The sequence below is a fragment of the Podarcis filfolensis genome (genome assembly GCF_964270895.1).
Source record: "Podarcis filfolensis genome assembly, chromosome: 16".
In the NCBI taxonomy this organism is placed as follows: domain Eukaryota; kingdom Metazoa; phylum Chordata; class Lepidosauria; order Squamata; family Lacertidae; genus Podarcis; species Podarcis filfolensis.
Window position 1 is genome coordinate 38,466,177 of NC_139620.1, and position 11,943 is coordinate 38,478,119.

Below are 11,943 nucleotides of genomic sequence, written 5' to 3' on the forward strand. Positions count from 1 at the left end.
GGAGTTCCCCCGGGCGCGCACGGCTTGCGGGCAGCAGCCTGCAGCGCGGAGCAGGGGGCGCCCTCCGGAGGACTCCCTGTGCTTCGTGCAGGTGTCGGCAAGCCTTGCGCGCCCGGGGGAACTCCCCCCGGGCGCGCAAGGCTTGCTGTCAGAGCTGCCCGAGGTCCCAGCTCACAAAGGACCAACGCCGCTTCGTTGTTAAGTACAAAAGTCTTTATTGAAGTTCAGTTTCACTTCCAGAGCCGCAGCGTGCAGCTCTACGTCTCAAAGTCTAGCCCGCTGATGCTCCGTCTGAATCTCCTCCCCCCAGACACCAGTTTAAGACTCTAGCCTTGCTCCACCTCTTCCTCTGTTCTTTCCGCCTCTGGTTCCGCCTGTCCGTCGGGGTCTCGCCCTTTCTAGACTCTTCTGACGCTGAATCCCCTGAGCCTTCCCCCTCCCTCCGGCGGGCTTTAGGAGCTGGTTCCCAATCCGGGTCTCCTGCTGTTCCCCGCGCCTGTACATTTGAACTTGGCGCGCGCGCCCAGCCAGCAACTTTCCTCCTGACCGTTTCACTGCTGCTGTCACTGCTTCCCCCTTTGGGGAGGCTAGCTGCAACTGACCTCCCCTCCGTTCCCCCACTCTCCGATGGAGGTGTGGTCAGCCCTGACTCATCTTCTCTCCCCGCTGGAGGAGACGCTGGTCCTGACACCTGTGACTCTTCCCCCCCACTACGCTCTGGTGGGGAAACTGGTCCTGATCCCCCGCTGCTGCTTTGGGGTTCCCCGCTGGCTCCTTGTTTCTGGTGCGTCCCCCCTGGCACCCCCCTTGCCCTGACCATCGGCGCCCCCTTCTGGGAATCTTCTGATTCGCTGGAGAAGCTCATGGAATCTCTCGGGTCACTGTCATACTCCCCTACGCTGCCCTCGGATTCTTCCCCTTCGCTCTCCATTTCCTCTCTCCCCTGTGCTCCTGCTCCCGAGCCCCTGACACTTGCGGACAGCAGCCTGCAGCGTGGAGTACGGGGCACCCTTCAGAGGACGCCCCGTGCTTTGAACAGGTGTCCGCAGCCTGCCGCCCGGCGCATGGGGTGCCCTGAAGCAGAGCGCCCCTCGCGCCGGGCAGACATCGGCTAGCCCCACAAGCTCGGGGGACAGCGGGGAGGCGCAGTGCCGGCATCCCACTGTTCCCTGACCTGGTTTTTGGGGGAAAATAAAGGAAAAAAATTTTTCCTTTATTTCCCCCCCAAAAAAGTAGGTGCGTCCTATGGGACGGAGCGTCCTATGGGACGAAAAATACGATATATGTTTACAAGAAACACACGTCACAAGAAAACATAGAAAAATCTTGATTAATAAAAGATTGGGAAATGAATTTGTATCTTCAGATAAAGAGAAAAAAAGAGGGGTGGTTTTATATATAAACAGTAAAATTGAATCACAACAAATCTTCAACAACGAAGAAGGAAGAATCATAGCAGTCCAGATCAGATGGCAAGGCGAAAGTCTGATAATTGTCGGAATCTATGCACCTAATGGAAATAAGACAAATTTCTATAAAACTCTAGAAGAAAAATTATTCGAATATATGGATCAGAAAATTATAATAATGGGGGATATGAATGGAGTGGGCTCACTGGTGATGGACAGGCTAAGAGATGGACTAAGTAAAGAGGGGAAATTACCTAATACTTTCTTTTCAATGGTTAAGAACTGTAATTTGATAGACATTTGGCGACTAAGACATCCACTGGAGAAACAATTCACTTTCTTCTTGGAACCAAATCGGTCAATGTTGAGAATAGATCAAATATGGGTGTCAAATGAACTGACTCCAAGAATATCACAAATTGAGATCCAACCAAAAGTAATTTCAGACCACAACCCAATAAAAATGGAAATAAAAGGATTTGAAGAAATAACCTTTAGATGGAGAATTAATGATTACCTATTGGATGATCAAAAAGTTATAGAAAAAGCACAAAAGAAATTAACTGAGTATTTTGTTGATAACAGTAACAAAGGTACAAAAATGAGTATTGTTTGGGACACAAGCAAAGCAGTGATGAGAGGCTTCTTTATCCAACAGAATTCATTGAAGAACAAAAACAGAGAAAACAGTAAAAAAGAAATTTTAAAGCAGATAATGGACAATGAACAAAAACTGATCAAAAAAAACAAATAACCAAAAAATAAGACAAGAAATAAAGACTTTGCAAACCCAATTTGCAATGATAATAAATAAATAAGTCGAAATAAATATCAAAATGTTAAGACAGAAAAATTTCGAATTTGCGAACAAATCAGGAAAATGGCTTGCATGGCAAATTAAAAAAAGAAAGGAACAGAATACAGTTAATAAGATCAATGTCAATGGTGAATAAATTGATAATCCAAAAGGTATTAGAAAAGGATTTCTAGACTTTTATAGGCAACTATACAAGAATAAAGAGAGGAACAATATGAGGAAAATAGAACAATTTTTGAAAGAAAAAAAGGTGCAAAAGATCCCGGCAGAAAGAAAAGGGCAACTGAACGCCCCAATAAGTAGTGATGAAATAAAGGAGGCAATAAAAGAATTGAAGAGGGGGAAAGCCCCAGGACCAGATGGATTCACATCAAGATATTATAAAGAATTGAGAGATGTGTTGATGATACCGTTGAAAGAAGTCATGAATAATATCTTAAAAGAAAGAGACATCCCGGAAACCTGGAAAGAAGCATTCATTACATTTATCCCCAAACAAGACTCGGACTTAACACAAGTTAAGAATTATAGGCCTATCTCACTATTGAATACAGATTATAAGATATATGCAGGGATTCTAGTGAATAGAATGAAAAAGATTTTACAATAAATTATACATGAAGATCAAGCAGGTTTTCTTCCTGGCAGACAGTTGAGAAATAACATAAGAAATATAATAAATATTTTGGAATATCTGACTGCCAGGAATTAAAAACAAGCTATCCTAATGTTTGTGGATGCAGAGAAGGCCTTTGATAACATTGCTTGGGATTTTATGCTCAAGAATTTAGAATGTATGGATGTGGGGGAAGAATTCTTTAATGAGATAAAAGCTATATATACAGAGCAAAAAGCAAAATTGATTGTCAACAATGTTGTTACGGAAGATATCAAAATAACAAAAAGAACTAGACAGGGATGTCCACTTTCACCATTGTTATTTATAACGGTCCTGGAGGTCCTGCTGAGGGCAATTAGACAAAATGATTTAATAAAAGGGGTGACAGTTGGCCAGAATGAATATAAAGTGAAAGCCTTTGCAGATGATCTGGTAATAACAATTGAAGAACCAACAGAAGGTGAAATAGAAGTATTGAAGGAGATGGAACAATTTGGAATAGTAGCAGGGTTTAGACTAAATAAAAAGAAAACCAAAATAATAGCAAAAAATACGGACCAAAGTGTGATAGAAATAATGCAACAAAAAACAGGGATAGATGTGAAAAAGGTAAAATATTTGGGAATCTGGCTAACTCCCAAAAACATTGATTTATTTCAAAATAATTATATTCTGGTGTGGAACGAAATAAGGAAAGACCTGGAAGTATGGGGCAGACTGAAACTATCCTTTTGGGGTAGAATCTCTTCTATAAAGATGAGCGTCCTTCCTAAAATGTTATTCTTGTTTCAGACTATCCCCATAATAAAGGGGGTATCAATCTTTACAGAGTGGCAAAGAGTGATATCAAGGTATATCTGGCAGGGCAAGAAGCCGAGAATTAAATTTAAGTTATTAACAGATGTGAAGGAAAGAGGAGGCTTTGCCCTGCCAGATTTGAAACTGTACTATGAAGCAGCCTGTCTCTGTTGGTTGAAAGAATGGATAAAATTAGAAAGTAAGGAATTATTAGACCTTGAAGGTTTTGATAATAGATTTGGATGGCACGTGTACTTATGGTGTGAGAAGAAGAAAATACATAAAGGGTTTGGGAGCCACATATTCTGAGGTCCATTAATAGAAGTGTAGGATAGGTACAAAAACCTATTAGAACCAAGAGTTCCGCATTGGTTATCTCCGTTAGAGATTATGTCGGTGAAGAAAGTAAATATGAGAAGTAATTGGATTACATTTGGAGACTTAATAATTAAAGAAGGAGGTAAATGGAAGATAAAACTATATGAACAAGTTAAGGAACATGTTTATGATTGGTTGCATTATTTTCAGGTTAATGAAATGTTTAAAAAAGATACTAAAGAAAGTGGTTACACGGAAAAAGATTAAAAGTTTCAAACAGATATAATAAAGAATGATTGTAAAATTTTGTCAAAAATGTATAAGATATTGCTAGTATACGAAAGATGAAGAAGTTAAAACGGTAATGATACAATGGGCCAGAGATTTTGGATATAATATACAATTTGATGATTGGGAAAAATTATGGAAGGAAAACTTAAGATTTACTGCCTGTACGGCGTTAAAAGAAAACGTCATGAAAATGTTTTACAGATGGTATATCACACCGGTAAAATTAGCACAAATGTATAAAACCTGTAATAAATGTTGGAAATGTAAAGAAAAAGAAGGAACGTTTTATCATATGTGGTGGGAGTGTAAGAAAGTGAAGGGCTTCTGGGCGATGATATATAATGAGATGAAAAAAATGTTTAAGTATACATTTGTTAAGAAACCAGAAGCCCTACTTTTAGGCATTACAGGAAAGGAAATAAGAAGGAAGGACTATAAACTTTTTCAATACGCAGTTACAGCAGCAGGAATTCTACTGGCCCAGAAGTGGAAACAAGAGGAAATACTGACGAAAGAGGAATGGAGGATGAAATTAACAGACTATGCAGAACTGGATAAGTTAGCAGGGAAAGTTAGATATCTTTGAGACCAAAAGTTCATCGAGGACTGGGGGAAATTTGTGGAATATCTGAAAAGTACATGTGAAGTACAAACAACGCTAGTGGGGTTTAAAGAAGCACTGTAAAAACTGAGGTATATTGTTAAATGAAAATGGATGATTGGAGGGGGGACTAATGGCAATAGAGAACAGAAGAAATGCGTAAGCAAGAGTTCAATATGGATGATTGTCAGAGAAGTTGAAGGAAGTCCAAAAGTATGGAATTTGTGAAAATTTGGATCAAAACTATATATTTATGTTAAAAAATTAATAAAAAAGCATTATAAAAAAAAAGCTGCACAGGCCAGCCCTGCTGTGTGGATGTTTCTTCCACCTTGTCTCTCTCCTCTGCATTGCTGTACCTGGGCCCACACTCCTGGTGTGTGTGTGTGTGTGTGTGTGTGTGTGTGTGTATCATTCTTAACTACCTGCCCTTCACTCACAAGTCCCAGGCACTGGCAGAGAAAGGGGGTGTGGGGGTGCGGTCTGCTCCAGGTGCCATCCTGGGGGGGGGACATCGCTGCACCCCCCCATGCTCACTGCGCCCCCCCATACGCAGTGGGAGGCTAGCAGCACCCCCAACACACACCACACGGGCGGCGGGCAGCTAGGGAGCTTGCTGTATGGGCTGCTAGCCCCGTCCCCGGTCCCTTCCGGGTGCTGGAGCAGGTAGCTCCGCCTCTGCTCCCCGGTTGGGTTACAGCAATGCAATTAGTTTAAAACAACCTACTAGCACAGAAATGGGATGCATAGTTTATGAAACACCTTAAGGGTCAACAGCCCAGGTAAAGATATAGCTACCCACAGTAGCTCAGAGTTGCCTTGGAACCCGCTGGAGAAAGATGCCGCTGGAGAGCCACTCAACTCTTCTCTTTTAGAAAGTCTCTCTGTCTCTCTTCCCCTCCCTTTTCCTGGCAAGTGGCTGGAGGATCTGGAGGGGTCACAAAGAACACCTGCAGGCAGCCACCCCCAAGGCCCCCCAGCCCAACTGCATCTTCCAGGTGAGGGAGACCTCCACCCCTGATGTTTCCTTCTGAACTCAGGGGGGCGAAGGGTTAGTTGCACCACACACTCCACCAATGGACATATTTGCTCCTCTTTTTTTAGGATGCTGGTCCAACATCATGCTGTTTCCACCCCGTGACTCCAAGGAGAAGGAGCCAGAGTGGGGCTCCTGGCGAGTTGCTGGAGGTGGCCGGGGGGCGATGATGGTGGCAGCCTCAGCGGTCAAAGTTTGAGGGTGGCAAGGCATGATGGAAGTATCCTACCCTCCTCCTCCTCCCCCTCCTCATATCTGGAAGGGGTCAAAGCCCCCCGCCCCCCGTTGTCTTCTTCCTCTTTTGGACCTTGGTGGAACAGCTGCTTCCTTTAAGTTGCTTCCTTTCTCCCCTCCCCAGACAGTAAAATGGTACCCCACCTCTGCCATGCCTGAAATGAAACTGCTGGTGGGAGGAGGACAAGAATGACAGTGAGGAGGATGAAGAGCATGAAGATGACGAGGAGGAGAACCAGGAGGAGGAGGAGGCAGAGGCCTTGGTCAGGCAACTGCTGCAGGATGGTGAGGCTTATTTTCTGTGCCTGCCTTTGCCAGGGTGAGGGGGGCTCTATGCAACTGCCCTCCTATCCAGACAAAAGAGGGAACTGCTGCTGCCACTGCCCACTTTCCTCTCTCCCCAGAACCACCTTGTTGTTATTTTTTACAACAATGAATACCACAATAAATATTAAACAGTAGTATACGTATCCAGTAATATACGTATATATAGTAGTATATGTTTGTTCTGTCCATTGAGCTATGCCCTTCCCCATGTTATAAAAATTATAAGGTGTCATAAATAAAATGAATGTTCATAAAGAATACTTAAAGCAATACAACAGCCAGATGAATTTCCAAGTGGGGCTAGAGATATGAGCAGCAGTTAAAAACAACTGGAGTGTAAGCTGAATTAAGAGGGACAGTAATGAAAGAACCCAGGGAGGGATGTGTGGGGAAGTCGAAGAATGATGATTGCTCTAAAGTGCATGTATGGAAAATGCATAAAAAATGAATTTTCATAAGTGCACAATGTAAACACACATAAGTACATAAACCACATATCTTAAATATTACAGGAGAGCAATCCTGAAGCCATATTGACTTTCTTAATGACCCCAAATATTTCCTCTGCTGTAGAAGGGACTATCTTGGGAAGAACCTTTCCCAATAGTTATTTTCACTTACAAATCCTTCAAATCCAGTCAAAATAGCACATTTTGTGTATGAACAGGGGAGGTTCAGAAACAACTGGTATTTACAATTTTCAAAAGAATGACCCAGATGGGCCAAGAAAAGGCAATCAGGAAACATTATCAGGTATCTTGCTTGACGGACAGGAGACAAGACACACACTCAAATTTCTGTCGCATTTCTGCCTCTTTCTGTGACATTTATATGATGCTTTTGGGTGGTATTTGGCTAAGGGTTTGGGCAATTTCTAAAGCCGTTAAAGTATGTTACACACCTTTGTTCTGGGTCCTCACCCGCAGCAGTGGCGGGGACTCAATTGCAGCAGAAAAAATTAGTATCTGCCTTGCTTTGACTGCTTCCTGCCTCCATCAATTCTTCTCTGACTAATAAGAGGGGTAGAAAACTATGCATAGTGTGAGTTTTCCTCCAATTTGCATAATACTAGAATCCAGGGTCACAGAGTTCTACAGTGTTAACAACAGATCCATTCAAAGTGCATCCAACAAGGTGGATGTACATGTTACAGAGGCCATCCCTCATACGGCTTGCAATTATTAAAACTAGCAAAGCAAGTCTTGGTCAAACAGTTAAAATACAGCGGCAAAAAAAAAAAAAAAAAGAAAAGGAGACAAAGATTAAACACAGTAACAAACTTAGAGGTTGAAGGAAGGAACATTCAGAACCCGGGAGAGATTAGAAAGTGCTTCCAGAGGTATTTTAAAAAGTTATATACTCAAGGGCCACAAGATGAAATAGAGATTACACAATTTTTGGAGAGAAATGGATTAGCAAAGCTGTCAGAAGAAAATAGAACAATTTTAAATGGCAAAATAACACGACAAGAGATTGAACAGGCCATCCTGAGTCTGAAACAGGGCAAATCACCAGGGCCAGATGGACTGACCTCTAACTACTACAAGACATTGAAGGATTATTTGATACAACCCTTGTTGGAGGTCAGTAATGAAATAATGGAGGGGAAGAAGGCGCCTGAATCGTGGAAAGAAGCATTTATCACATTGATTCCAAAGTCAGAAACTGAAAAGACACAACTCAAGAATTACCGTCCCATCTCCCTTTTAAATGTGGATTACAAAATATTTGCAGATGTTTTGGCACGAAGATTTAAGAAAGTTTTAAGTGAGATAATCCATAAAGACCAGGCAGGCTTTCTCCCGGGCAGACATATGTTTACTAACACAAGGAACATCATAGACATATTGGAACTTTTACAAACAAACATAAACACTAAAGCAGTTTTAATTTTTATAGACGCGGAGAAAGCCTTTGACAACATTTCTTGGAAATTTATGAAGGGGAATTTAAAAGAAATGGGAGTGGGACGGGGGTTTGAGAACGGGATTGAGGCAATATATTCAGAACAAAAGGCTAAACTGATAGTTAACAATGTGGTTACAGAAGAGTTTAAAATTGAAAAAGGTACACGACAAGGCTGCCCGATTTCCCCATTACTGTTTATTTCGGTTCTGGAAGTGCTCCTGAATATGATTAGGGGGGACCGGTTGGTGGAAGGGATTCAGGTCGGAGCGAAACAATATAAACTTAAAGCTTTTGCAGATGACCTAGTTCTGACATTACAGGAGCCGGAGTCTAGTTTGAAAAGAGTACTACAACTGATTCAAAACTTTGGTCGAGTGGCAGGATTTAAGTTAAATAAGCAAAAAACTAAAGTTTTGGGGAAAAACGTGACAGATATTGAGTTGGAACAGCTTCAGAAAGAGACAGAACTAAATGTGGTTAAAAAAGTTAAATACCTAGGGGTAAATATAACAGCAAAAAATCTGAGTTTATTTAAAGATAATTATGAAAAATGTTGGTCAGAGATTAAGAGAGACTTGGATAGTTGGTCAAGACTAAAACTTTCTTTGTTAGGCCGAATAGCTGCCATCAAGATGAATGTATTGCCAAAAATGTTATTTTTGTTTCAGACACTGCAGATTGTAGACAAGACAGAGTGCTTCCGGAAGTGGCAGAAAGATATTTCTAAATTTGTCTGGCAGGGCAAAAAGCCCAGAATCAAATTTAAAATATTAACAGATGCGAAAGAAAGAGGGGGCTTTGCCCTGCCAGATTTAAAGTTGTATTATGAAGCTGCAGCTTTCTGCTGGTTAAAAGATTGGTTACTTCTTGAAGATACGGATGTTTTGGATTTGGAAGGTTTTAATAATGCGTTTGGATGGCATGCATATTTATGGTATGATAAAGCTAAGATAAATAAGGCCTTCAAGAACCATATTGTCAGAAAATCAGTCTTTAATGTCTGGACAAAATATAAAGACTTACTGGAGAATAAAACTCCGAGGTGGCTGTCACCCCTGGAGGCTAAGGCTCGGAAAAGAGCCAATATGGAGGCCAACTGGCCAAAATATTGGGAGATAATAGAAAAGGATGGTGACAACTGGAAATTGCAGAGTTTAGAAAAGATGAGAGACAAAGTGCGAGACTGGTTACACTATGCTCAGATTAAAGAAGTGTTTAAAAATGACAAAAAGCTAGGATTCCAAGTGGAAAAGTCAAAGTTAGAAACTGAACTGTTAGAACCTAAGACTAAGGTACTTTCAAGAATGTATAACTTGCTGCTGAAATGGAACACACATGACGAAATGGTAAAATCAACAATGATAAAATGGGCGCAGGATATTGGGTATAATATTATGTTTGAAGATTGGGAAAGGTTGTGGACCTCTGGGCTGAACTTCACTGCATGTAATGCGTTGAAGGAAAATGTGATGAAAATGATGTATAGATGGTACATGACCCCTGTTAAACTGGCTAAAATATACCATTCGTCTGATAGCAAATGTTGGAAATGTAAGGAAAATGAAGGAACATTTTTTCACCTCTGGTGGACCTGCCCTAGAGTGAAGGCCTTTTGGGAGAAGATATATAATGAATTAAAAAAGGTGTTTAAATACACCTTCACTAAGAAATCAGAGGCCTTTCTCCTGGGTATTGTCGGCCAGAGTGTGTTAAAAGAGGACAGAACATTCTTTTTGTACGCAACAACAGCAGCAAGAATATTAATTGCCAAGAATTGGAAAACTCAGGAGCTACCCACTGTGGAAGAATGGCAGATGCAACTGATGGACTATATGCAATTAGCCGAGATGACCGGCAGAATTCGAGACCAGGGAGAAGAAAGGATGGAAGAAGACTGGAGGAAATTTAAGATTTATTTACAAAAATATTGTAATTTGGCTGAGTGCTGAATTGGATGCCAGTGCAGACAATTGTCTACCATTAAATTAGATTTAAGGTTGAATTATATGTCAAACCAAATTAAGATTACTAATTAAGATGAATTAAATGATAATTTGTTTGAAACTAATTTAATAATGATGTAAGTGTATGCGGGAGGTGTGGGGGAGTCCCATGTAACAATTGAGAGATGTTAAATGGACAATGATAAGTGCTTATCTAATATATGCTCTATTTGAAAACTTTAATAAATATATTATAAAAAAAAAAAAAAAACAAACAGTTAAAATACAGCGGCAAAAAAAAAAAAAAAAAGAATTCCTTGATTCATGTGGGTACAAATAATACTGGCACACAAGCCTGCAACGCACAGCAAGGGACTGTGAGACCGTGGGCAGGGAGCTGAAGGGACTTGGGACACTGGTGGTTTTTTAATCACTCCTTCCCGTTGAAGGTCGTGGCCCAGGAAGAGAGAGGAAAATACTCTGATGTCTTTAAATCATGGAGATTTAATTGAGTGGGTAGAACTCATACAATTATTTTATTTGTGTGAGCTCTACCATGAAGCCAGTGGCTGGTGCCCATTGGGACTGGTAGGGCAGAATATAGGGAGACTGACAGTAGACAGCACCAGAACCAACTACCGTATTTTTCGCCCTATAGGACGCACTTTTTCCCCTCCAAAAATGAAGGGGAAATGTGTGTGCGTCCTATGGGGCGAATGCAGGCTTTCACTGAAGCCTGGAGAGCGAGAGGGGTCGGTGCGCACCGACCGCTCTCACTCTCCAGGCTTCAGGAAGCTATCCACAAGCCTTGGGAGCCCGGCGGGAGTTCCCGCCGGGCTCCCAAGGCTTGTGGATAGCAGCCTGTGCTGGGGGCTGGGGAAATAAAAATTATTTTCTTTATTCCCCCCCCCCAAAAAAAAACTAGGTGCGCCCTATAGGGTGAAAAATACGGTAATTTTGGCCCCTTCATCCCTGATGAGGGCAACACTGAGGAGGAAGTTGGACCAAATATATGAAAGGAGGCAGGCAGAAGATTGGTGGGGCATTGCCCCCATTCACCCTGCTGGACCAGACTCCACTACATAAAGCACTTTACAGGTCAAGTACTCTGACTTGGGAGGATGATTATTTCACCACACAGAAAACTTCCTGTGCTTTAAATTTTTTAACGTCTTGTGTATGAACAGTTGTACACCCTTTAGAAAATTAAATACCGTATTTTTCGCTCTATAAGACACACCAGACCATAAGACGCACCTAGTTTTTGGAGGAGGAAAACAAGAAAAAAAATAAATTCTGAATCTCAGAAGCCAGAACAGCAAGAGGGATCGTTGCACAGCGATCCCTCTTACTGTTCTGGCTTCTGGGATAGTTGTGCAGCCTGCATTCGCTCCATAAGACGCACAAACATTTCCCCTTACTTTTTAGGAGGCAAAAAGTGAGTCTTATAGAGCAAAAAATACGGTAAATATAAATATAAATAAATCAGTTGGGACACAAGATGGTTTGTCTCTCTCACTTTTTTTATACAAACAATGGAAAACATTTTTTGTTTTGTTTTGGAAAAGGTAATTATATAGAGGTTGTCTTCTAACACACACTCTCTACCAGAGTCATGCGACACTCCAAGAGGAACGCTATG